Below are 26491 nucleotides of genomic sequence, written 5' to 3' on the forward strand. Positions count from 1 at the left end.
CTTCCATTTTTCTTTGATAAAGAGCACATTATAACCGCCTGTGAGCTATTTGCATGAGTGAACGATGTTGAACATAAGTCCTTTTTCTTGTTGATTGCATCATAGAATTTCAAACTAGGGTTTGGGAACTTCGATATGGTTGGTGAACTCCATGCACTCAAGGTAAAGAACAAATGAGTTATATTTTTCGGTATTTTCCCGAGGTGAAGATCAATTGTATGGTGTCCTATTCGATTTGTATCGTCCATAATATCTCCAGAATGATTAATGCCTGGTTTCGTACTGTGACTAAAATCAACCACACCACAGAAAGACGTACCATGAAACGTTAGGCATGATGCGTCTAGGTAATCTCTCATAGCCATGTTACCAAACAGTTGTAGAATAATTGGATGGATGTCATTTTCGACAGGGTATCCCCAAAATAGGTCAAATATGACGTGCTCTAAATTGTCCGGTATTGAAAACAGACAAACAACTAAGCAGACAGTCGCATTTGGTTTCAACTGGTAATCAGATAACTTAGCGTGTTCTCCATCTGACGAAATTACCTATAAAAAGAAAGCACTTAAATTCAGAGGATTCTAATTATATCTTCCTGATAGTAACAATTGGCAAACATAAACCCAAAACATTTGTAGACTTCACTAAAAAAAAAAAGGTTTAATCACTGATACTTTTTGAGGAAATGTAGATTCAATGCCGTCAGTTATTCAGATTTTAATACTGCAAATATCTTGACTCAAAAGAATTAATGTTAATTTCGGACACAGATGCTCAAATACACAGACATTTGTATTTTAATCAAGCTTGATACCTCAGTATCTTTCCAATAACTTGCTCCATAGCGTTCGGGTTCGTTTTGAGTCAACATATTATAGTTACATGAAAAAATTAAGGCTTTAAAAGTTAAGAGATCAAACAGTCTATTCATCATTGTCAGGTTGATTGATAAATTTACTCTGCTCTATTTACCACGCTCACACAGCGATTCCAAAATCATCGAATATAAGTTTCACCATTCTAAACTTAAGCTTTTTTATTTGTGTTTTTATGTGATTTTTAGAAGAAAGGAACTTTTCTGCAGAAGTATATAAATAACCATGTTCGAAGGTATATATCTTCTTTGATTTAACCCTTATAAAAACAAAAACGTACACATACAAATATTTCCAGGAGAAGAGCACGAGACCATCTCGGTTGAGCCTATGACTAAGCCAATGGTACTTGAATTGCTCCATTTATAATATTATGTTAAGACATGCATGGTACATGATTTTTTATAATGTAAGCATCATTCTTTGAAGGTCTTATTGTCTATGTCGAGAACTACAGATGTCTCAAGAGGCAAACTACCAATGTGCTATTCTAATTGAATTTTTTATTTGTAAGTTAACCCTTAATTAGAATTAATCTTTCTCGGAAACGCCATGATGCCGTTGTTCCGCTCCTATTTGGTTTTATCAGTTTCGTTGGCAAACCGGAGACTTTAGATCTACCAAACGTGGATCTTCGGAGGGGATATCGCTATATGAACTTAACGCCTAGTTCCTTTAGGTTCACACGAGGATATTAAAATATTCAAACTATTTTTTAAAAGTAAATAACAGAACTGAGATACTTCGATGTTTTTATTTAAACTTTAATTATATACTTGATGAATATCGCATTTAGATGTGTGCATTTTGGCACACAAACACAAACCCTAGTTCTTGCAAATTTCGCTCGCATCATAACTTCCGGCGCATTACGGTGCGGAGCTATTAGTTTCAGTGGATACACGTCTTGAAATTATCCCAAAATGCTTGCCGGTTTAAGGTTATCGTGTTGAATATTGTTTTTGTTTGTTTCATTTTTTTCATCCATTCAGGGTATTGTTCTGCATGTAAAATGTAATGGGATCGAAAAAAGTGGAATAGAGGAAAGGCCAATATAGTATATTTCGAAATCTACAAGGGGGTCTTTAACGTGCAAGAGATATGGCTCTCACACTTCTTACTTTATTTTGGCCTTTTCAACTTTTTTTGGGTTTGAGCGTCACTGATGAGTCTTTTGTAGACGAAACGCGCGTCTGGCGTATATACAAAATTTAGTCCTGGTATCTATGATAAGTTTATTCTTAACACGGGTCAGCCATTTATCGTCACCTTCCGACGGATTATCATCGTTTCCTCAAGACCATACTTGCAAAAGGTGTCAAGGGAGAGCCGAAAAATCAGTCCCTGAATTTTTCATCCCTGAAGGGAATCGAACCAGGAACCTTTGTGTTAGTAGTCCGATGCACTAACCACTACACCACGGCTCTCTCACAATCTTACTTTTGTGCTTTGTCATCATTAATTCTAGGAAAGGGCTTAGTTGCGAATTTGTCCGGGCTTATTAAAAAAGTCTTTGATGTATTTAGCAGACATTTTCTTATTCTCTCTGTTTGAAAAAAGTGAGATCAATATCTTATGTTATGAAGTAATGTAAATATATATATATATCTCTCTGATCCGTTCGTTCTGTCTTTTTTCTTCCCGATTACCAGTCAGACTCTACAGTTGAGTGTAATTGACTCGGGTTCAAACTGACAGGAGCCCACTCCTTTGGCCAAAAGTAAGACACCAGAAAAACCGTATGCATATACATTGAAATCAGAAGGTGAATATTAACAAATATGTACACTAGATATACTGTTGTCTAGTAGAGATGTGTCTGGGTCCAAGAGATTGTGTTAACCTTGGTACTGCAGTCTTTTAATGATCAGGACTCTGCTACATATTCTGATAATTTGTCCCATTACTTGTTGTTTTCAATAAAAAGGAAGGATAATAATAATGATAACCTGAACCATTTCTTAATATGGCAGCCACAACTTTGCCGTACGAGTCTGCTTTAAATTTCAGTCCTCCGGATAGATACTTTAGGTATTTCAAGACGTCCGATTATTATATGCGTTTTAGCATCTCATTCAAACCAGTATAACTTATATGATTCCCAATGGGGGAATCGTCCTAAAAGAGGGACAAAAGATACCAGAGGGAAACCGCCATAGACTTGAGGGGGCTTCCTGGATTTTCGATTTCAATTATTGAGAAGTTTTCCATTTCAAAGGTGTTCAATAATCAAGATTGCTGTTATGTCATAACGCTTCGCTTGCTTTTAGACGAAGTTCATCGGGAAATAAGTACTAGGTATGTCTGAAGTATTAAAATCTATCATAGGCAGAAATGAAAATTTGCCTGGGTAGTCCCCTGTTTAAACCGTCTGCATGAGGCCTGACCACATTGATCTGATTACCCATCTGGAGCACTAAAGATCATCCCATGTTTTTGGTAGGGTTCGTGTGCTTAGTCAATAATTTTCTAGACTTGTGTATTATTATTTGTCTATTTGTTTTTTTCTATTTCAGTCATGGTGATCAGTTTATTTTCGATATATGAGTTTGAATGTCCATTAGGTATCTTTCGCCCCTCTTTTATCCGGTGTTTTTAAGATCTTCAACTCTGCAGAAATTAATTTAGCCATTAGATCTGTTTAAGTTTTGTTAGATTTGATCTATATCTTTGCTAATGCCTTAGCTATTATAGAAATAGGTTGTGTTCTTTTTATACTAGGCAATTGTATGCCTAGACCTAGTTTAAGTGGTGTAATGGGTGCTCTAGCCTCTAGGTCACGAGTTGGAAGGAATAACAACAGGCTTTCAAGTAAGTATGATAAATTTGTATCTAATGCAATGTTGGCTGGGGTAAGACAAATATACTTTGTTGCATCTACGGATTGGATGTTACTTTTTATAACTTTGGCAGATTATATTAATAAAGGTTTCTTTTCGTCGTCTGGGTTTAAATTACGTGGCCTCTTATAATAGTCCTGCAAAATACAAGTCACGGTTATTCGTAGAGTTGCAACACTTGATTCACCCGGTTTATCGGTAATTATGATTTCGTCTCCAATGTCAGCATTCAACTCCAAAGTTAACCAAACCTTTAAACAGACTTATTCAGAGATATAGGTACGATACTGTGGTCAGGCCATCAAGGATATTATAATTGGTATTAATATTGATTCAGTCATAGGGTTTTTGCGTCGGATATAAACAAATGTATTCTAAAATCATTTGTTGGCATGCTACGGGTTATGTTTTTCTCATATATTTTATGATGGTATGATACTTAACCCCTAACGGGAGGAATTGTTCATTTTGTGAGGTATATATTGACTCTATATTTATTGGATCAGTATTAAGAAACTTTTGGTTTGACGCTAATATTGAATTTGAGTAAATCGGAAGTATCATCTTGACACTTATTTAGAAAATTGATGAGGAAACCCTTTAAAGTTTTTTTTTAAATATTTTTCTTTTCTCTTCTACCAAATATGTTTCTTGCAAGTAATTTTTGTTAAGCAAGATGTTGCTAATACATTTTGCATATGGTATCGAACAGTTATCGCGCTTTTGAAATAGACCCATAGTCGAAGACTTTTTATGTAAAAGTTATCTCCCCAACCACTGTTTTTGTGTTTCTTCTTGTATCTCCTCTATAACCTAAAAATATAAAACTCATAAACAGCATGATGTATAAACATGCAGTCCTTTTGGTTTGAGGTTCTTGGATTCTGACTTAGAAAGAAAATAAGATCAAGATCAAGATCAAGTTCAAAGGCCAAGGTCAATTTTTCTTAATAACTAGTGCGAAATGTTAGCTATGTTTTGATACAAATATAATAGCTTTATTAAGAAATAATTCATTTACATCTTGTATGAGTTAGTGCCCCTGGCATGTTTTAATGTAAGGCTAATTAAATATTTCTTCAACTTGGTTCATATTAAAGTCATAGGGTCTTTTACAAAAATTGCTGTACAGTGACATATGACTTTCAAAAATAGCAACCTGAATTGACTTTTAGCAAACTGTATTTAGCCATTTTTGCACTTTTTCATGGAAAAGTACTTATAAATAATTTTTGATATGTATACAAAACCTATCATTTGACACAGAAGTGATTTGGAAGAAGCCACTTATATTCCTTATTATAGGCAAAAGTATACAGAAACCATACATTTATTGGAATCAGTGTCCACACATCTTTCATATGACAGTTTTTTAACCGAAGGTAGCAAAAAAATTCCCTAATTTCAAACAAAAGAAAATAGAAACAATATACTTTTTTTTTTATCAATATAAATAAATCTATCATTGCACGACAATGGAAACTTTAAGTCAACGGAAAGTAACTGCTAAACAATTTCTTCGAAAATTGACGTGGCAAGTCATACAATTGTTCTCTTGACAATTATCTTTTGATTTTGTTCTGATTATTAATAGGTCTTTCTACTTTACCGTTGAAATACGTTTTGATATTGTCCTGAGTATCATTATCATTATTTGTTACTTCCGCTAAATTTCGTTCCTGCGACAAGTTTTTGTTTCTCAATATGTCGCTAATATATTTATTATATTATATCTAAAAAGTAAAATCACAAAAATACTAAACTTAGAGGAAGATCAATTGGGAAAGTCCATAATCACATGACAAAATCAAATAACAAAACGCATCAAAAACGAATGGACAAAAACTGTCATATTCCTGACTTGGTACAGGCATTTTCAAATGTAGAAAATGGTGGATTAAACCTGGTTCTATAGCGCTAACCCTCTCACTTTAATAACAGTTTACGCGCTTTTAGATTTCATCCTTTTTGGAATCTGTTCAAAGAGAGCTATCCCTTGAGACCGGATATAACATTTTCTTATCTGGATGTTGAAAATTAATTTCTATTCTAAAGTACAAAGGTATATTGAAACCATATTTTGCATTGAATTAGTATGAAGAAACCTATGAGTGGACGTCAATAGTTACCAACAGTAGCTTCTTTTCAGTAATTTAGGAAGATATTTAATTGTTCTTTGAAGAATTGGTTTTTCATTTTTATCATTATTTTTTTCTTATTCCACAACTTTTATTTATTGTGTGTAAATTTTGTTTTGCAAGGTTTTGCTCAGATGTTTGGTATCCGATATTGCACAGTTTATGCGCTTTTAAAAATGATCCTGTTTAAACGAATAATATTTTCTTTGTAAGAGATTATTTATTTATCTCCCCAAACACTGTTGTGGTTGCAAATCACCCTTAATCGTAAAAAAATCGATAAATCTATTTAACCAAATCGCTCGTAATATTCTCAGGATGTTTTATCCAATTTTATATCAGGTTCTTGGTTAAAAAAAATGGAAATTCGGTCAAAGTCAAAGGTCAAGGTCATATTATTAATTTTGAAATTTGCTACTTTCACTTCTTTCGAAAACCATATAAGATAACTACAGCATATTTTCACTAGATTTTTTTTGTGACATGTCGTATTGTAATACAACTCATTTTCATCATATTAAAAGACATATAACATGATCAAGCGATGAGATTTATTTCATTAGGTTGCAAGACACATATCCTCAAAATAGCCAACCGGAATAAGCTATTTGTTTATGCCCGCGTCACACTGTCCCGATTTTTACGCCGATTGCAACACGATTATGGAAATTTTCAAAATCGGGACTGATCGTATCCAGATCGGGCTATTCGTAGTGCCATCTTTAACCATCGTAGAACCATCGGCCACTTTTTCTAGCCTTCGGGGACAACTTCGGGAAGGGTTCTAAATTTTTTAACATGTTAAAAAATCCCCGAAGGTGCGTCCGATGTTGAGGGTTCGTATTGAGTTCGTATCACCATCCTCACCATCGTAATGTCACCGGGAATGCATCTTTGAACATCGTATTGCATTCGTGTTTCCATCGTTTCCATCGGGCAGTTTTGACATTACGATGTCTACACGAATGAATCACGAAGCCACCCGACGGTCTTACGATGGCAACACGACTTCGTGAAGACCTCGTAATCCAGTCGGGTTGCCATCGAATAAAAGTACGAAGGCGACAAGATGGAGCTACGACGGCAATAAATCCAGCTAAATATAAGTTAATTTTCGCGCTAAAATACATTTAAAGTGCCATGCGCGAAATGCACTGGTCGGTCTAATACGACAGTTAAGAAAGACGTTCACGAAATATGGAGCTCATATCATCTGATTCTATGAGAACAAGAAAGGCGACAGCGTTGTTTCTATTAATTCGAATGGAACAAGAAGAGCAGCTATTACAGGCTCAGGATTTACTTTTACAAGTAAAATATTATTTTTTGTCAATTTTTCATATCAAGTAACATAATGAAAATCTTAAACGCGCCTCGTACACCAACACTGCAGGTACACGTATATATTCATTATTCTGATTTTTTATCTATCGTATGAGTTGTTGTCACACGAATGTTTACTCCATAACCATTTTGTTTTCTATATGTCATATTTTGCCGCATTTGTTGCTTTCCCCACATCCTTCCTTTTGTCTATATTATTATGATATTCCCCTGGAAAGAGCTCTTTTTGAATAAAAGTGATCAACGAACCCATTACCTTACCTTTAAGACAAATCAGTAAACATGGGCATAATTATGGGTGATTTTTCAGACTAGTGCACATATTTTACAGTTCAAACAAGGCAATGCCGAGCGTGGCATCCCCTCGTTTGTAACATATTGGGGACAAATATGGACACTATATTTGTATATGACACATGCAGAAAATGGTAAATTGAATATGCATATTTGATACATAAACTATTTTTTAGAAATCAACCAAAACATTCAGTAACTGGAAATACCTTTAATATTGTCTTTAGAACCAGCAGGTAAAAAAATGAGCAACCAATTTCCTGTGTATTATGCTATTTCAAGGAGAAAAAACAAGTCCATCTGCATGACCTTGACCTTTGGCCTTGAACGTAAAAAATGTCAGATTATTACAAGGAGGAATAATATACCAAATGTGGTTAAAATCTTTTGAAGCATATTGGTTTTAGAGTGTCCACAAGGGTGATACTGCCTTGTATTACAACTGCCACTGTGACCTTGACCTTTGAACTTTTAAGTCAATAGCGCTTAAGATATTCTTAATGAGTAACACCATACCAAGTTTTGAGCATTTTGGTTCTAGAGTGTCCATAACAATTTTATCTACACGCAACTTACATGTAGTAGGCGAGGGGATAATAAACTAAGTTTTATAAGAATTAGACAAAAAGATCGATTTCCCGCCATGCATGGCAGACTTGTACAGAAACGATATGTTGTCGAAATTCTGTTCGTATCATAAAAAAAGTAAGCTGTACACGACGTCTTTTAGCCATCGTATGGCCATCGCGCATCATCGTAATCCATTGTGTAGCCTTCGTAAGCCATCGTGTAGCCTTCGTGATCCATCGTGTAGGCTTCGGCTGAGATATGAAGCTTAAATACCCGTCTTCGGTTAACCTTCGTATGTCCAAATTTTGCTATCGTATATAATTTCGGCACCATCGTATAGACATCGTAATTCATCGTACTTGCTTCGGTCACTTTTTGGTATTTTAACGAGATCGGGACCAACTTCGTACGAACTTACAATTTTCGCTTTCGGGTGTCCATCGTATATAAAAATCGGGACAGTGTGACGCGGGCATTAGTAATTATTTGATGAAAAAGTATATAAAACCATATTTTTGTCACACATTAATCTCCATTTTTTTTAGAAAAAGTGCAAAGATTTTGTTTTTTGAATCAACATACATAAAGCTATCATTTGAAGCTGGACATAACATTTTGAAGCGGATATTTATATTTTCATATAAAAAAAAAATTGTTCTCTGAACATTTTTTTTTTTTATCATTTCTAAATTAATAAATGGACAATTTTAGTAGATGTATAAACAGAACGATCCGTTGTATGCATTTGATACGTTGAAATGAGACATACGATTACCCTTTTGTCTACAATACTAATGCTATCAATAGCGTATGTTAAGATCTGAATCTCATGATGTTGTCATTTAGACTGTTTGCTGATTTTAGTTTTCATTACAAAATCCTAACATATTATGAATACTTACATTCATTTCCTTTCCTCTGTATAACAACTTTTGTTTAGATGTCTCGTGTTTCAGGTGTTGCTGAATTTGAATTTTAAACTCTAAAACTGTCATGTTTGGTGCATATGGAACTCTGATTAATTCGCCTGTCAATACTGAAACGTTGACAACATTTTCTTCGCCGCATGCATCACTTTCTGTGTATATTTCTTCATATTCGGTGAACATTTTTGAAAGAAGTTCCCTAAACTGTACTATTTCATCAGATGTGCCACCAATTTCTACTGGACAATCAGGAAAGGGGCATTGTCCATCTTTCGATACACCATCAACAAGACACTGTTATGAGAATATAATAATATTTTATTATCAAAGAAAATTGCAGTAATATAAATACATGTACGTAATAACGTAATGGATAAAGGGAACAGTAGTATACCGCTGTTCGAAAGTCATAAATGGATTCAGAGAAAACAAATCCGGGTTACAAACTAAACCCGAGGGAAGCACATCAACTTTAAGAGGAAATTGAGGAAACCACAGATGTATCGAAGTAACCAATAAAAGCAACGACAATACCACAAACACAGAAACGAACTATAGAAAACAATTGCTACTTTCCTGACTGGGTAGAGGATTTTTTAAGGGAAAATGGTGGTGTGACTTCGCGCTTTTATGGCAATCTTAAATATAACACTAAATGATAACATTGCATGACAGAAATACAGTACAAATAAATGCAAAAACATTCAAGACAGAGAAATACACAAATAAACAATACCATAGTACATTTCGATAAGCTAACCTCAGAATAAAAACGGACACGTAAAACAATCTAGGACAGCACAAGAGAAACACGAACTATTCGCCACACGACTGTATCAACGCCACAAAAGTGACGTCACAGGTAAATTAAAAAAAAAAGATTTTATTCAAGATTATGTTTGTAGTTATGTTATTTGATGTGTTTTATAACAAATACAAGAATAGAAATTAAAAAACTACAACTACAACTACAAACGATTAGAAAATAATATCCGATCAGAATTAAAAATACATCATAACTAAATACATGAATGCTGAATAAACAAATACCATGACATGTCTTACAGCAATGCGAACCAACACTGAGAAAAACAGTCATATTCGGGAATAGGGCATGTTAGTTACTTCAAAGACCAGAAAACGTAAATGGTAAACCATCTAAGACGTGGTAAATGTCCTTAGTTAGATTAGACACAGACACATCGTATGGATCAACCAATTCGTGATGGTGTTAATGAAATTTACGGAGTATCATTTTTAATCTTTCCTTCTCATAACTTTGTTTGAGTAGTTTCTACGTAAGGATCACACTCCTGTATATGAAATCTGTATAGAGTGAACATACACGAGCATAACGTATTTACTGAGATATACAAACACCATACGAGGGAGCGGAGGGTATGTTACCGCTGAGAATGGGAAATTGAAAATTGGGAAGTTGAAATCGTCCCGTTTTTTGCCATAGATTTTAGTGTGAAGTCGCCCATTTGTGTCAATATTGAGGAAAATATCGAGGTATGAACCAGTCGTTCTAGTATCAAGAGTATCCTTAATTTCAGGTTCACTGGGATATATGAGATGTAAGTATTGGCTGAAATATTGGAAATCATCAATATATCTAAAAGTAAAATTAAAGAATTTCGCATGTGTTCAGAAAAAAACCCAACTTGTTACTGTTCAATATCTTAGTTCAGTTGATATATTCATATACAGCCAATCGCTTTCTTGTTTGTTTTAGTTAAAAAATCAAAATGTAAACGTTGTTCTCTATTTTGTAAGAGCTTAATAAATGCACTTTATTGACCTTGATAACTGCGACAATTCTAGAAATAGTTATCAAAGGCACCAGGACTATAAGACGGACGTTTTCAACCCAATTTAATGCTTTACTGAGAAGTTTGGTTTACTGTTGCTTGACCTTCAATGGACACTTTATGGAAAAAGTAAAAATAAAATATCAATTGCAGACTTTATCAAGCGCTAGTACAAAAGTAGGATTGTGTATACATTGAGTTGTATAGGGTATAGTTTTAAGATTTTACTTACTTTTCTAGGTCCTGCATTCAAATAACTAGAATTATCAATTATCTTTTTCGGTAGATTTAAACTGGTTATAAAACATATCTGCATGTTTATTTCTCAATTATAAAGGAGTTGTGGAAGATACCAAAGTGATATTTCAAGTGTCTTTATATTTTGTTTTTTAATGTATTGTTCTAAAAACGGACAATATTATCGTTTATTGAACTTGTATGCCTTTCTATGTTTTTTAAATCCACCTCGAAACAATTCAATGTTAGTTGTTTTTACGTTCCTTTTTGGAACAAAAGTGGAAACAATGTTTAGAATGATGAGACCTACTTGCTACCAATTAACATCAAAACTGTCAGACAACTCCTTATTTGAGTTTCTGCTTTTGATGACGAATTTTACAAATTGTTACCGTTTTGCCTGTTATTTTCATAATTACAGTAGATAGACAGAAACTTTAGATAGCAAAAACAACCAGCAAGACCAGATATATAAATAAGCCACATGGGTGAAATTTTTGCCTAGTTACTAGAGGTATTGGCCTTCAAAGCTTTAAAACATTCCACACGGAAAGTACATTATCAAGGCTACATAAAAAACGTTTTACTTTTAACATATTTTGACTTGTAAAGAGAGATTTCTCCCTGACACTCATACCACATTTATCAAATCTAATATTCTATTTTGAGAGAATTAAGATAAATAATATAATGAGCCTTTTATGACAATTTTCAATTAAATGATGTCCTCGACCTAACATATGAAAGATTGCGTGCAAAATATCTAATGAACAATGAGATCTATAAGTTTTTCTTCTATAAATAACATCTGAATAGATGACCGTATTTAACAAGTACATACTGCTTGCAATGCATGGGGTCTTTTCAACATATTTGGTTTTAAACATTTGGTGACTTAAATTTATGAAAAATTAATACAGGTAAACACAGTCTTTCGTAATAGCCCGTGATTTGAAAAACCCAATTCAACACCTTTTTGAAATTAGAGATAGGTCAAAGTTTGATAAATTCATTCTTTACTTATATATATATATATATATATATTGTCAGGTGATAATTTAACAATCGGAAGCTGTCTCTTTCCCGGACAATTTAACTGAGATGTGTATTGGTGTTAAAGAAGCATTAGCATGCAAATTCACATTATCTGTTTTACTTAAACTCTTATTTTTGATTTAAAACACAATTAAACGTATATTCAAATTTCAAAATGTCTAAAATAAACAATTAAGAATGTATCGATCTGAACTTACTGGTTACATGTATATTTTTGTCTAGACAATATCTATTTTATCATCAAGATGACCTCCGAATGAGGCCGATGGTCATATTTCCCGAATTATACATAACTATATATATTATTCTATGTGGCAGCATTTTCTTCAAGGTAATGATGTGTATTTCTTAAATTGTTTAACATACTCCTTATTTAATTGATTTTATATTTACATTGTGTCATAGATCAAATTCATACGTTTAGTGTATTTTGAATTGTGTAACTATGTCTTTTCATTTTGTTAAGTCATTTCAAATGATATTTCATAGTGGGTTTTTTTCTATGTTGTATCAGGTAAGGTTGGTACTTATTGAAGAAAGGCACCAGTAGTAATCCGTTGTTCGATTGTCATAAATCGATCGAGAGAAAACCAATCCGGGTTACAAACTATAACTGAGGGAAACATCAAATGTAAGAGGAAAACAACGAAACAACAGAACCACTTAAGTGCAACAACAACAAAAATCCAGTCCAAAGTCAGGAACCTGATGTTCAGTGGTTGTTGCTTGTTGATGTGGTCCATACGTATATTTAGTTTTTTTTTTTATAGATTAGTCCGTTGGTTTTCCCGTTTGAATGGTTTTACACTAGTCCTTTTTGCGGCCCTTTATAGCTTGCTGTACGATGTGATATAAGGCTCCGTGTTGAAGACCGTACTTTGACCTATAATAGTTTACCTTCAGAAATTGTGATTTGGGTGGAGAGTTATCTCGTTGACACTTATACAACGTCTTCTTATATGTTAACATGTTAAAACAACGATTGCGTTGAAATACATTTCCAATATACAGCACTAAACGATCTAAGCTGGTATTATAGTTCAAATTTGACAACGGTAGAGCAAATATTACTACAACAGAGGCTGCGTATCTAACATCCCAAATAAATAGCAGGTCATCATCAGTGCTGTTTATTTGGAATGTATTTCCACGCAATCGTTGTTATAACATCTTAACAGTCCACGTCACCCTTGAAATATAAAAATTGTACCAGTTTATATCGCAGATTATTATTTTCATTTGAAGCCTATTTTGGCAGTGTCTGTTGTAATAGCTATACAAACGTAATCAATTTTAGAATTTTAGAATTGTTCATGCGTCTCTGTGTTCGATTTTATGATTTTAATTGCATACATTTCAAGATGTTATTGTTTAATCAGAATATATTGATATTTTTCATTTTACATGATAATCATACTGATGAAGGATATATAATATCCGAAATATTTATAGATAATTTTTTATTATTATTGGTTTTGTTTTGTACACGTTTTAGGCGTATATATATGTCCAAGTCTATATAACATGTCTACAATGGTACAAAAAAAAACCTGCATTTATATTTTCTATGAAGAAGATATTTTCATTTCTCAGGGAAGAACACAGCTGATAGTCCAATACAGCAGATACCCGGTTAAAATTAAACAAAAGAAAGGGGAAATGTATCGCTAGAAACCAAAGGAGCACATGTGTTGTCTATGGAATTAACAACGTCGTTACAGGTGAAACAGCGATAAACATATTTATCGCTATTTTGTGCATTTTTCTTTTGATCTTTTTTTGTGATAATTTTCATATCATGCTTCTTGCTTGAGATGGAAAAATTATTGCTAGAAACTAAGGAGACCACGTGGCGTTGCTAACGAAATTGACATGAAATTGACAACGTCGTCATAGGTAAAATAGCGATAAACAGATTATCATTGGTCATCTCAACTCGATTGCTTTTATCACTTTCGCTGTACAAGCTCAAGCGAGAAAATCAATCTCGTTGAGATGATCGACGATAATCTATAAATACTTGGAAATACCTGAACACATTACAATAATTCAAAACACAAAATATGCTATATAGATGACCTATATTGCACATCCAAGAAACAAACTTAACAAGGAAATCAATACTTTGATCAATGAACCATGGAAAAGATGTCACATGAAATCGAACTTGTGTATACTGTTCAAATTAGCAAAAGAAAATGACAAAAAATGGGAAAATCATACGCCGAGCATTGCTTTAGCAATAATTTATGAGGATTATCAAATAGATGCATTTCAAATCCTATTCTCCGTCATTTCCTTATGTTAATTGTTTAACCTAGATATATAGATTATTAGCATACATAATCTGACTTGGTATACAGGCCACTGTTTCATTTCAATTGGACAGAATGAAAAACAACAACAGTTGTTGTATATTCTATTTTCAAAAAATGTTCCCAAATACCAGAAACAATTTTCACTATTTAGAGAGATCATTACAAAAGCCCATTTCTAATAAAACTACAGCCCATACCATTCTGAAACTATACACATATCACGTACGGTACGTTTTGCATAAAAAGATATAATTCTGCAACAAGGACCTCATTTGAACCCTATATTACTTATTTTTACGATAGCGCTATATTTAATTTATTATCCAATGCATGTGTGAATTTGATTAATAAATAATGTAAATTATGTTTGTACAATAAAAAAAAGTTTTGTTGTTTTTTTGAAAATGGGCAATGTTTCCATCAAAAAGAGAAAGTCGAGTGTACTTTTTCATGTTCGGGCGTGTTTGAGTTAACTATTCTGTCTTGAAAATGTACAAAGCAAACATATTTAAAACATCATCTCGCTTCAGATTATAATATTATTAGGCGACTTGTTGATTTAATAACATTAACAATTCATAGTAATAAAAAAAATAAGATGTATGGGTCAAGTGCAATCCCTTTCAAAAAAGTAATAGAACAACGGACTTTTTAAATATTTTTTGGCACTTTCGAAAATTGCACCTGACAACCGATCAGACAATAGTTTTTAGTTGACTAAATGCAGAAAAGTACATAAAATGATGCTCAATAGCGAATAGATACATGTGTCTTTTACAATACAATTTGAATAAAAGGAACGTAATGGTGTTATTTGGATAAATTTATCGGTTTTCAAGACCTAAATTGGCAGCTCGTCATCCCTGCAATAGCTTTCATTTTTACGATTGTAAAAATTGAAAGGCGTAATGGGGTAATAATTTTGAGGAAGTAGAATCCTTACTTTCATTACAAAGGTATTTCACTTAGACACTTATTCTATTTTATGATACTGTGACTCTCAATGTTATCATATCAACATGATTTTTTTTTATTTATGAAAAAAAAATCGAATCTTTAGCCCGATATATCATACATTTTACATTATTATTATACCTTTTCAGAACAAAATCATCAACCGAAACACGCTTGAACGTACGAATATACGAATACTTTGTTTCTCATAAAACTACAATTACTGAAACATAGTTATAGAGAACATACATAAATATAACTATAAGGTACAATTTTTACAAGCATGTGTGAACAATACAATGAAACTTGGAGGACTCACTTTCACATTTGTAACTTTGATAAATTTACATAGTTTTTCTAATATTACAATATTACATGAATTAAACAGTTGATTAAATTTATAGATATTAGGGTTTGACCAGCAGTATTTAGGTAAAAATTTCTTTCTTTCAAACATAAAAGATCCACAATTCATAATGTAATGGTACTTGTCACCAATGTCGTTAGAGTCACAGAGACGGCAGATTCTGTCTTCTCTCGGTAAACCCTGCCACCTTCCAGACTCAATCTGCAAGTGGTGACTACCACATCTATATTTGCATAATGTATAAATAAATTTGTAAGGTAAAACAGAAAAATATTTTTCCAATTGAAAAATATTTTTAAAAATACGATAGCATAAAGTTTTAGGTGATTCTGCAACAAATGCAAAGCATTCTTGTTGAAACTGATCTTTGAGTTTTTGCTCAATACATTTTGACACCCATTTATCAGCAAACTGTGCATTCCATATATTGGACATACCACAATTATCAAAAATATTTTTAATATATGATATCCACTTAGTGTCTATTCCGTAATCATTATAATATAAAAATACAAGTTTATAATATTACAGCACAAATTTTACTTTCTTTCCCATTAAGAAGTCTACTCTTGAAATTAATCATTCGCAGTTTTACAGACACAGTAATAGGATATCTGCCAAGTTCTGCATACACTATGAAATTTGGAGTAGACTGTTTTAAATGTAAAATCATTTTACAAAATTGTAAATGTACACGTTCAAGAATATCTATATTTTCAAAACCCCATATTTCTGATCCATATAACAATATTGGTAAAACCATTTTGTCAAATAAATCAAGTTGACATTCTATTAACAAATTGTTTTGTCTACCTTTTTTTAAAACACTATACATAGCTTTTGTGGCTTGTTCTTTTAAAAAAAATTTTATTGATAAAAAAGATCCACTTCTAGAAAATAAAATACCTAAATATTTCTATTCTTTTACAGAACTTGAGATTTGCTGGCATTCTGCCACTCGAAAAGATCAAAACTTAAGTTTTATTTGTGTTTATTTTCATTTTCCATTCTTCACAATATTCGTAAAATGTATTTAACATGTATTGTAGATCAGTGCTATTTTCTGCTAATAAAACAGTATCTATCATCTGCATATAAAAGTAAAATTAATTTCAAAAATACTGTCAGCTCATTTTCGATTTCTTGTGATATAGATTTTAAGCCTGTTATATTTTTCTTTTCATAAAAAGTTTGAAGATCATTTAAAAATATAGAAAACAAAGCAAGTGAAAGGTTGTCCCCTTGCCGAACCCCCATCTCACAAGAGAAGAAATCAGATTTTTTACCCTGATGAATAATACGAGATTTGGCATAATCATACATACTCTGGATAACACAAAAAAATTCCCATTTATTTCATTCTGCAATAATTTGAACAGAAGTAAATTTCGCTGTAGAGAGTCAAACGCTTTTTCAAAGTCGATAAAAGCACAATGTAACTTTTTCTTTCCCAATTTTAATAATTCAAATAAAATATGTACAGTAAAAATATGTTCAGTCGTAGAATAATCCCTTCTGAAACCTGCTTGGTTTTCATTTAGTATACATAATTCATCAAGATAATTACATAATCTTGTGTTCAATATTGAGGTAAAAAGTTTACCCAGAGTAGACAATAACGTTATACACAGTGTAGATACTATTCTGTACGCTATCCGGAAGTCGCGATTTTCGAAGCGATGATTTCCAACAGGCTAACAGGACGGTTTTGCCTACGGTAACTTTTCTCATCATTTGTTTACTCCTATATCTACAAAGTGCTTTGAACATCTTCAAGGTATATATAGCATCATAAATATGAGTAACTGTAACAAAAACATGCATTAGAATATAAAATATACGTGTGCATCACATCAACTTGGTAGAAAAAAGTGAAATCGATGGACAATTTTGCTCTCGTAGTACAAAGCAAATAATCTTTTATTGCAAATATTTGCATCAGTTTACAGTTAAATATATACTGTTTCAATATTCTTTTCGTATTTAAGTAGAATATTCGTATTTCCCATAAAAAAATATGTTTTCCTTGAGGATCCCAAAATAAATTACTGTACGATCAGTCTAGAACTGACTGTATTCTAGAAGCGATTTCAGATTTTTTGACTGTATGACCAGTCGTGATTTTGAAGAAAAAACAACAGCAATTTGAAGGTATATACGTGTATATGTGATATTATGAACTATCCAGGGAACTATAACGTGTAATTACTTTCATCAGATAATACAAATATATTTCGGATGAATTTTTTAGACGGCAAAATAATTGTATTTTTGTTCCATCAGTCTTATTTAAAATCAAATGCCTAAAAAGTAATACATGATTCGCTTGTGGACTTTGTAATAGTGTATCGTTACAGTTATCTGTTAAGCTATTACATTTTTAAAGATTATTTACACCGTCCGCCGTTGACCAATTGATGATAACATAAATCAAGCTTGTCTTTTAAAATAACAAAAAATGGATAAAGACAGTTTTGCGTAGGGGGATAATTCATGTGATATAATTTTGTGAAGTTTACAGAAATAGAAGGTCCATAATGCATTAATCGAGTAAAAATGGAGCAATTTCAGAAAACTTTAATGATTGGTTTAGGAGGTGTTGGATATACCTGATGGGTGCCCCCATATAATGTAATGTTCAAGTCCGTATCTTATATAAAGAAACCCCATAAAAGATTTTTACTAAAATTCGAAATAGACGGTATACGGTAAAAATCATATAGTATTTAGTCTAAGTATATGATAAATCATAGTATCAACTGAAATCAAAATTAACAATTGTTTTATTATATGACATATTTATATCCTTCACCAATTTTCTATTCTTTTCAGATATTTTTAGAACCAGAACAATACAGTCATTATCATTTATGATAAGGAATCCGAATAAGATTAATTAATAGTTATATCAGTGACGGATTCAAAAAAAGGGGATCCGGCTGTTTGAAACCCTTTTTTAACCATCAATTAATTTGTATGGGAACATATATTTGGAATCCCCTTTTCTCCTGGATTGGACCCCTCTCCATTTAAAAATGGCCGGAACCCCCAATGTATATTAGGTGGTTTATGAGGAGATGCGCTTACAAAACCGGCGAAACATATTGTACCGGTCCAACGGACGTACGAAAGACGGATTACTTTATCACTATAACCCCCCGCTTGACAAAGTGGTGTACAATTGAGTGTCAAAAAGACAGTTTTCTAGTTTGAATTGTTTTACATTGTCTTATCGGGGCCTTTTATAGCTCACTATGCGGTATGGGCTTTGCTCACTGTTGAAGGCCGTACGGTGACCTATAGTTGTTAATGTCTGTGTCATTTTGGTCTTTTGTGGATAGTTGTCTCATTGGCAATCATACCACATCTTTTTTATATAGCTCTACATGCATCTTAAACAAAGTGAAGGAACTGTGATCAATTATAGGCTACAGTACGGCCTCGAATGTGTGTAAATACATGCATTTTTATATAACAACTAAATCTGTGTGTTTGTACAATTTTAAGTATAACGGAGGACATTTCTGAAACTTATATACTAGTACATGTATACATCAAACCTTCCTCTTACTTTAGCAACATTTAAACATCATTAGACTTAATGTAGTAAGTCGAGTACACCCTATCAAGCTTTTTATTTAGAAATATGCCACCTTCTAATGTATCGTGAATAACTTTGAAATCACCACTAGAATACAGTGACATAAAGACTGATCATACAGTTTTAAAATAAACAAGCGAGACTGATCGTACAGTGAGAAATTCAAACAAGTGTAATTTTCTTATTTCTGGCTTCAAAGATCTGGTTGAAACTTTTACCACCACTTGAAATATACTTCATTGAGTTAATTAAGTCTTGTTTTTACGTTAATTTGTACACTAAGAGGGCAAAAAGATTGTTTTTAGGTTCGCCGACTGATTTTTCTTAGTGATGCACTTGAAAATCTCTTGATTAAGGCAAAGACACGAATATTGAATGTGCGTAATTTAATTCTAAACCATTTGAGAATATCGATGTCGACTGAATTAATCATTAAGCAATGTACAGATGATAAACTTACCGTTTAATTCAGTATACCCATCAAATTTAAAATGTGATCCAAAAAGTTCTCGCTTCGAAAATCGCGACTTCCGGATAGCGTACAGAATAGTATCTACACTGTGTTATAGGCTTATAGTTTTGTGGATCATTTTCAGAGCCTTTGTTTTTAAACAATGGAATTACATTTCCTATTAACCATGCCTCAGGCAACAATCCTGTGTCAAAAATAAGATTAAATAAACACACATAAACATCAATAAAAAATTCAATAGACGAGCATATATACTCATTTACAATAAGATCATCCATCACCAGGTGTCTAATTATTTTTCAGGCTTTTTATGGCCTTCAATATTTAATCTTCGGTGATACAAGCATTAAGAAATACATTTGATGAATTTTCGTTAGCATCATTTTCTAAAATGTACCGATCTTCTGTTTCGTTATTTTTTTTCAGATCCTTAAAAAAAGAAAACAAATCTTCAACATTAATATCATTTTTTTTTCTTTCGTCTACCTTGATTTATAAATTTCCAAAATTCTTTCGGGTGTTTCGATCGCATCTTTTTTTCATTTTTGAACGTAAATCAACGTAAAATGATCTAATATTTTTATCCAAAGTCTTTTTGTATAGAGTCTCACTACGTCTCAAACGTTCCTTGAATATAGTGCGGTGACGGAATAGTAAAAAGTCGATTTTTAACAGAGTTTAATTTCACTTTATGGTACACGGCTAAAAATTGGTCTATATCTAGAAAAATGAAATTACTTTAATATCGTCAAAAAGTCGTATGGTGCAGTTTTTTTTAATTTGTCGTTTTGTTAGCAAAAATGACATAACATATGAACTCTACTAGGCATGCCATTTTGGCCGGTTTTTTTTTAATCGTTGCCAAATATATGTATTTCTTATAGGATTTAAATATTACATATAATATGTTATTTATTAAGCAGTAAAGCTAACAACATAAGTCTTTTGTAAAAAAAAATATGAAGATACAAAGCTCTAAAATTTTGGACATTTTGTCGTTCAACGGATTTCAATACTTTGCAAGAACGCATTAATCTTTAAATTATGAACTAACTTATACAACGTAAAAATTCAGAAAATACTCTTTTCAGTGACATAATTTTTTATCAAATAAAATTTCTCAAAAAGACTTAAAATAGCATCCAAAATATTCACTATCGAATTACAATCTTACTTAAATTTCCGGAAAGTCGTGTCAGGTACGGCTCAGATCTAATATTGTTATCCTTATTGATTTTGAACTTCGAGCGCACCATATGTTCGATTACTAAATAGCAATTATCACTTGATATTACTTGTGTTTGTTCAAGGTTCTTGGTTTCTTAGTTTATTTGTTTGTTGTTTTCTATTTTGAGGTTGTGTTGATAAGGTTTAATTCATTTAAGAGGAACATATTTTTTTTTAGTTGGAAGATATTTTTAGAAATTGAGATCTGGCAAAACCCCAAAAGATGGCACAACAAGGAAGTCCGTTGAAACTTGGCCCTAGTTCTGCAAAGCGAATGAAACCGAGTTGAGTCTTAGAAAAATGTATTATTTGCCAGAAAAGCAGTAATGAAACAGTTGTTTTATTTACTTATAACAGTAAATCGAGGTTTTTTGCTGCAGTTGGTAAGCGTAAAGATGATATTTACATGAATTTGATAAGTGGGTATGATTCATTCAGTGATATACCGAATGAAAGTCTGGAAATGGTTTATCATAAAAGTTGCTACAAATCGTATACAAGTGAACATAACATTACGGTGTTTACTAAGAGACAAGATGATGCATTAGCAGACGGTTCAATACAGGACAGTCCAGTCACGAGTATCTTAACTCGTTCTATGTCTTCTCCTACCAATTGGAGTGCTTGTATATTTTGCAATAAGAAAAGCTACAAGCAAGACAAAAAACTTTTTAAAATTGAATCAGATGACAGGGTTACTCGCATTACCAACGCTGCAAACCATAACGGTGATTCAAATTTGCTACATAAAATTAATGAAGACAATTTTAAACAACAAGCTTTTTACCATAACCAGTGCATTGTAAAATATCTAAAGTCTTCAAATAAAGATATTGAGGTCATTGGTAACTCAACTTCAGAATGTGAATCAATAAATACAACTGCTTTTTCCAAATTAATCTCTAGCATAAATGATGATTTATTAAAAAATAAAAAAGCATTTCTATTATCCTCTTTTATTGAGAAATTTGTTTCATACCTACCCGAAAATATGCCTACAAGCTTTACAACAAGGAAACTGCAGCGATATTTGGAAAACCATTACGGTGATTCTGTTGTCATTCAATCACAACAAGGTCAGGGTAAGTCCAACATTATTATGAGTAGCAATATAACACTAGGGGATGCAATCAAGACAGCCAGTAAGGTGAAAGCAGAGTTAAAATGGTCAAATGAAAAACGAAAGAGTCGTATGAATAACGAACAAACGGATGAACAACTCCTTTATGCAGTAGAAAGTATAATACGGAGAGACATTAACAAAGTAAGACTTTGTAAAGAGCACTATCCAACTTCAACGGAGGTATCATTCGACAATTCTTTACAGTCAGATTATTTGGTCAAACTACTAAGTTGGATTACGGACGAAAAGGCGTTTAGCACTTGTACTGTTCCTTCTGATGTCAAAACAGAAAGCGTGAGGAACAATTTGGCATTAACGGAATGTATTGTTGCAACTAGTCGTTGTATCCTGACACCTATCATCTTGGTCTTGCTATTCAAGTTTACCATGAGTTTGGGTCGAACCGTCTTATTGAAATTCTGAACGCGCATGGGTTTTGCATTACATATACTGAATTGCGGAGATACCTTACCAGTGTTGCAAACCATGAAATCAGTCGTATCAGTGGCGATCGATACATCCCAGGAGGTATTCGCCCCATTTCAGAAGGAGGTCGATTGATTCAAGAGGGTTCCGATAATGTTGACATTAACGCCTAGACAATAGATGGAAAAAACACTTTCCATTCTCTTGCTAGGGCTGTATTTCAAACTAAATCAGCTGGCGTTCATGACTATGGTTTAGAACGAATCAAGCGAGGAATTGAGAGATCGTTGGCTATAGATGATACAACAGCATCATTGACCGATGCTATTCCTTACCTTAAACCAAAATGTAGATCAGAACCTCCACGACGATCGGATGCTTTAGAAAAACTTCAATTATGTGATCATATTAAAAGTAATGATGTTGACCAGATATGGGTGTTCTTCAGACTTCTGTCGAGGGATGTCATAGAGTTCCCAATCGAAATAAAAGCGAATGAACAAAAGATTCCTTTTTGGACAGGGTACAATTGTCTTTTGTCTACAAAGGGCGCCGATGTTACAGTTGTAGCATATCCTCCAATTATAGATTCTAAACCGAATGACATGGCCACAGTGTATACTGCCATGAAGAAATGTCTTGACACGTCTAATGAAGCTGGACAGGATTTCTCTATTCAAACATTTGACCAGCAACTCTATGCAATTGCACAACAAGTCAAATGGTCCAAGCCGGACATTTTTAATCGCCATATTCTCAGACTTGGTGGTTTCCACAGCTTGTCGTGTTTCTTAGTCTCTATCGGGAAACTTTGGGCCGATGGCGGTCTTCGCGGTTTGTTGGTGGATTCTGGTGTGTATGCTGGAAATACAGCCGAACTTATGTTGTTGAATGGTAAAGAGTTTAACAGGGCTGTCAGAGGGTTCACACTTGTGTTTGAAACCCTACACGTTCTTTTTATCTCAGCATTTATACACTGGTGTAGGACCTTTGATTACTTCGATCAGATACCATCTGCGTTCTGGAATGTGTTGTTAGAGTTCCATACAAGTATATGTGATCAAACGGACCAAGCCGCACACATTAAAACTAGACTGGAAAAGTTGTTTGAAGACCATGTACAACCTCTTATCTGTATGTTCAAAGAATGGGGACACGATACATCACCTACTTTTAAATATTGGGACATGTTCCTGGTTGCCGTCCAAATTATGTTGTCAAATGTACGAGCAGAACGAGAAGGTAATTGGTCGACACATTTGATGTCCTCATCCAAAATGCTGTCCTATTTTTTCATGACCAACCGTACACATTACTCTAGATGGATGCCTATATATATATTCTTGATATGCTCGAACTACCAGCAGAGATCGAATCAGCTTTTAAACTAGGAGAGTTCTCTATCAAACAAAAAATAGGCAGATTCAATGGTATTTGGAGTGATATGGGCACTGAACAAACGATCAGTAAAGATTCAAAGGGTTCAGGTGGTATCGTTGGAATTACAAATCAGAACTCTGCTCTGATGAGATGGACTTTGACTCGTCATTTATTAGCGTCCTTTAGTAATGCAATGAATGACAGAGCAGGTATTACATGCAAAAGTGACAATTCGCATGCGGAAATCAAACAAACAGCTTTGAAGCGAGACGAAGAACAAGTACAAGCAATAGTTACCCATTTGAACCAAACTATGACTGATCTTCTGCTTCTTACCACGCATAGATCGAGTTTCTGCCGACCTTATCTTCTTTTCGTCCTCCCAATCTGAAGCAAGGTCATCAGACATATATTCCTTCACGGTATTCCACCCTGCTGGCGACTTATCGGCAATCTTAATGCATTTATTTCTCTTGTGAATCTTATCTCTGATGTCGGAACAAATGGCACGGACTTTGGAATAGTCCTCACGCTCTGCTGCGCGTTTAATCCTGGATACCTCGTAGTCAATATCCGAGTTGAATTCATGTTGGACCTGATTACCATTAAACTTAAACTTGTACGAATGTTCTGATTTAAGTTGTTTACCACTCTTTCGGATTTATTAGTCGCGTCCTCTTTGAGTTCTCTCTTCAGGCTGCCAATTTTGGTGTCGAAGTACTGCTTGAAGTTGTTGAAAGTGATATCTTCAATCTTCGTTACAGTATCTCGATCTGTAACATTAATGTCAGAATGTCTTGACGGTGGACTTTCTTCTCTTTCGGACTTGCCATTCCAACACACGTGTTATATGAAGCGGGTATATTATGTGCTACTGGTCACTTTAACTACAATGGCTCCAGACTTGGGGTAATTGTAATTGTAATCGTTAATCAGCTGTAATTGATTACAATTTTTCATGTAATCAGTGTAATCATTAATCAGCCAAAAATCTGATTACATGTAATTTAATTTAATCAATTACTTTTCAAAATACCCTGTAATCATGATTACTTTTTGATTACATTCTGATTACAATGAAAAAAATCTAAAATTGTGTTTTTGGTCATTAAATGAACCTCTGTTCATATTTGATAAATTTTTAACATACTAAAATGGTTTGGTTACTTTAAGCTTGTCTACTTCAGTTAAAAATAAACTGTTACAGTATTGAAAAGTCATCATTAGCCTAAGCAGAGACATATTATATAATTATATACCTTCTATCTTGGTAAAAGATATTGTACATACATGTATATTCATCGTTTTATAATGATCTTCATATTAATATTTGATAATAACTGTTATATATTCAAGTAATAATTTTCTTTAACCCTGAATTATAATCTCTTGTTAATTTTTGTGATTTTTGTCAACTTTTAATTGACAGGTAGGAGACTAATTAAGGTTTGTTTTTATTGCAACTACCAATTGAGTATAGCTGTAGGGAAATATATATGATAAAAGATAAATCAGACATGAAAATTTATCTGATTAGCACAAACTAAATTAAAAGAAGGACAAATATGTTGTTTAAACTTTTTTTTTGTATTTTGACTAGACGTGTAAAATGCAATGGTTTTTAGTACTTTAATATATATTGTTCACAATTTGATTAAACATTTCTATTAAAATTTAACATAGTTTTAACTGGTACTAATGTAACTTTATTTCATCCATATTTAAACTTCCATAAACTGCAACTTGGAATACATATAAATTATGAAAAAGGTCAGAAGACAAACAAAAAAACTCTTGATTATGATATATCTTTATTAAATTTAATTCAAAATAATTTAGAGATCATTGGTGAAATGTGTAATGTATATATATGTAGTGAAATTTGGTGTTTATTTAAATAGATGACATTTAATTTGAAGTTATCATTTTATAATTGAACCAAATAAAATACGTTTCTAAAAAATGCTATAGTTATATTAAACGTTTATTCATCCACATCATTCAAAATGTTTTGTTTTTAAATTCATTGTAATCAGATGTAATCATGATTACTTTGCCAATGTAATCATTAATTTAATCAGATACTTTCAGAAATGATGTAATCATTAATTTAATTTAATCGTACAAATGACAAAGTAATTGTAATTTAATCAATTACATTGAAAGTAATCGGACCCATCTCTGAATGGCTCGAATGACTTTAAACTACCTGAATTCACTCGTGCATGAAACTTTAAAAACTTCTTTCAAACCGACCTTACTATAAATAACTAAACACGTGTTAACTATAAACAACAACAACATTCTTCATGTTCGGTTTTATTGACATGCAATGTGCCGTGTTGTCGTATTCATTTTATATGAGAAAATTTTCGTAGTTATATTAGAAAAATACTGCATTCATCAATTTTTTATATTAAAATCACATCGCTGTTATACAAGACAAACCTCGCATTGATATGATAAAATATAGCAGTATCTTTGACTTATAGGTGATTTTGGCTTACCAAACAATTGAATTTATCT

General features: G+C 32.8%; 1 long non-coding RNA gene across 1 annotated transcript in view; it reads right to left on the reverse strand.

The window, feature by feature from the left end:
- Positions 1 to 274: 274 nt before the first annotated feature.
- Positions 275 to 26491, reverse strand: part of LOC143047777 (uncharacterized) — a 36195-nt gene continuing 9978 nt past the window's right edge. The window contains exons 3-4 of the long non-coding RNA XR_012969657.1: positions 8967 to 9284; positions 275 to 551 (exon numbers count right to left, since the gene is read on the reverse strand). This is a non-coding gene — a long non-coding RNA (uncharacterized LOC143047777). The remainder of the gene's footprint in view (positions 552 to 8966; positions 9285 to 26491) is intronic.

The sequence above is a fragment of the Mytilus galloprovincialis genome, chromosome 10, assembly GCF_965363235.1.
Source record: "Mytilus galloprovincialis chromosome 10, xbMytGall1.hap1.1, whole genome shotgun sequence".
In the NCBI taxonomy this organism is placed as follows: Eukaryota; Metazoa; Mollusca; class Bivalvia; order Mytilida; family Mytilidae; genus Mytilus; species Mytilus galloprovincialis.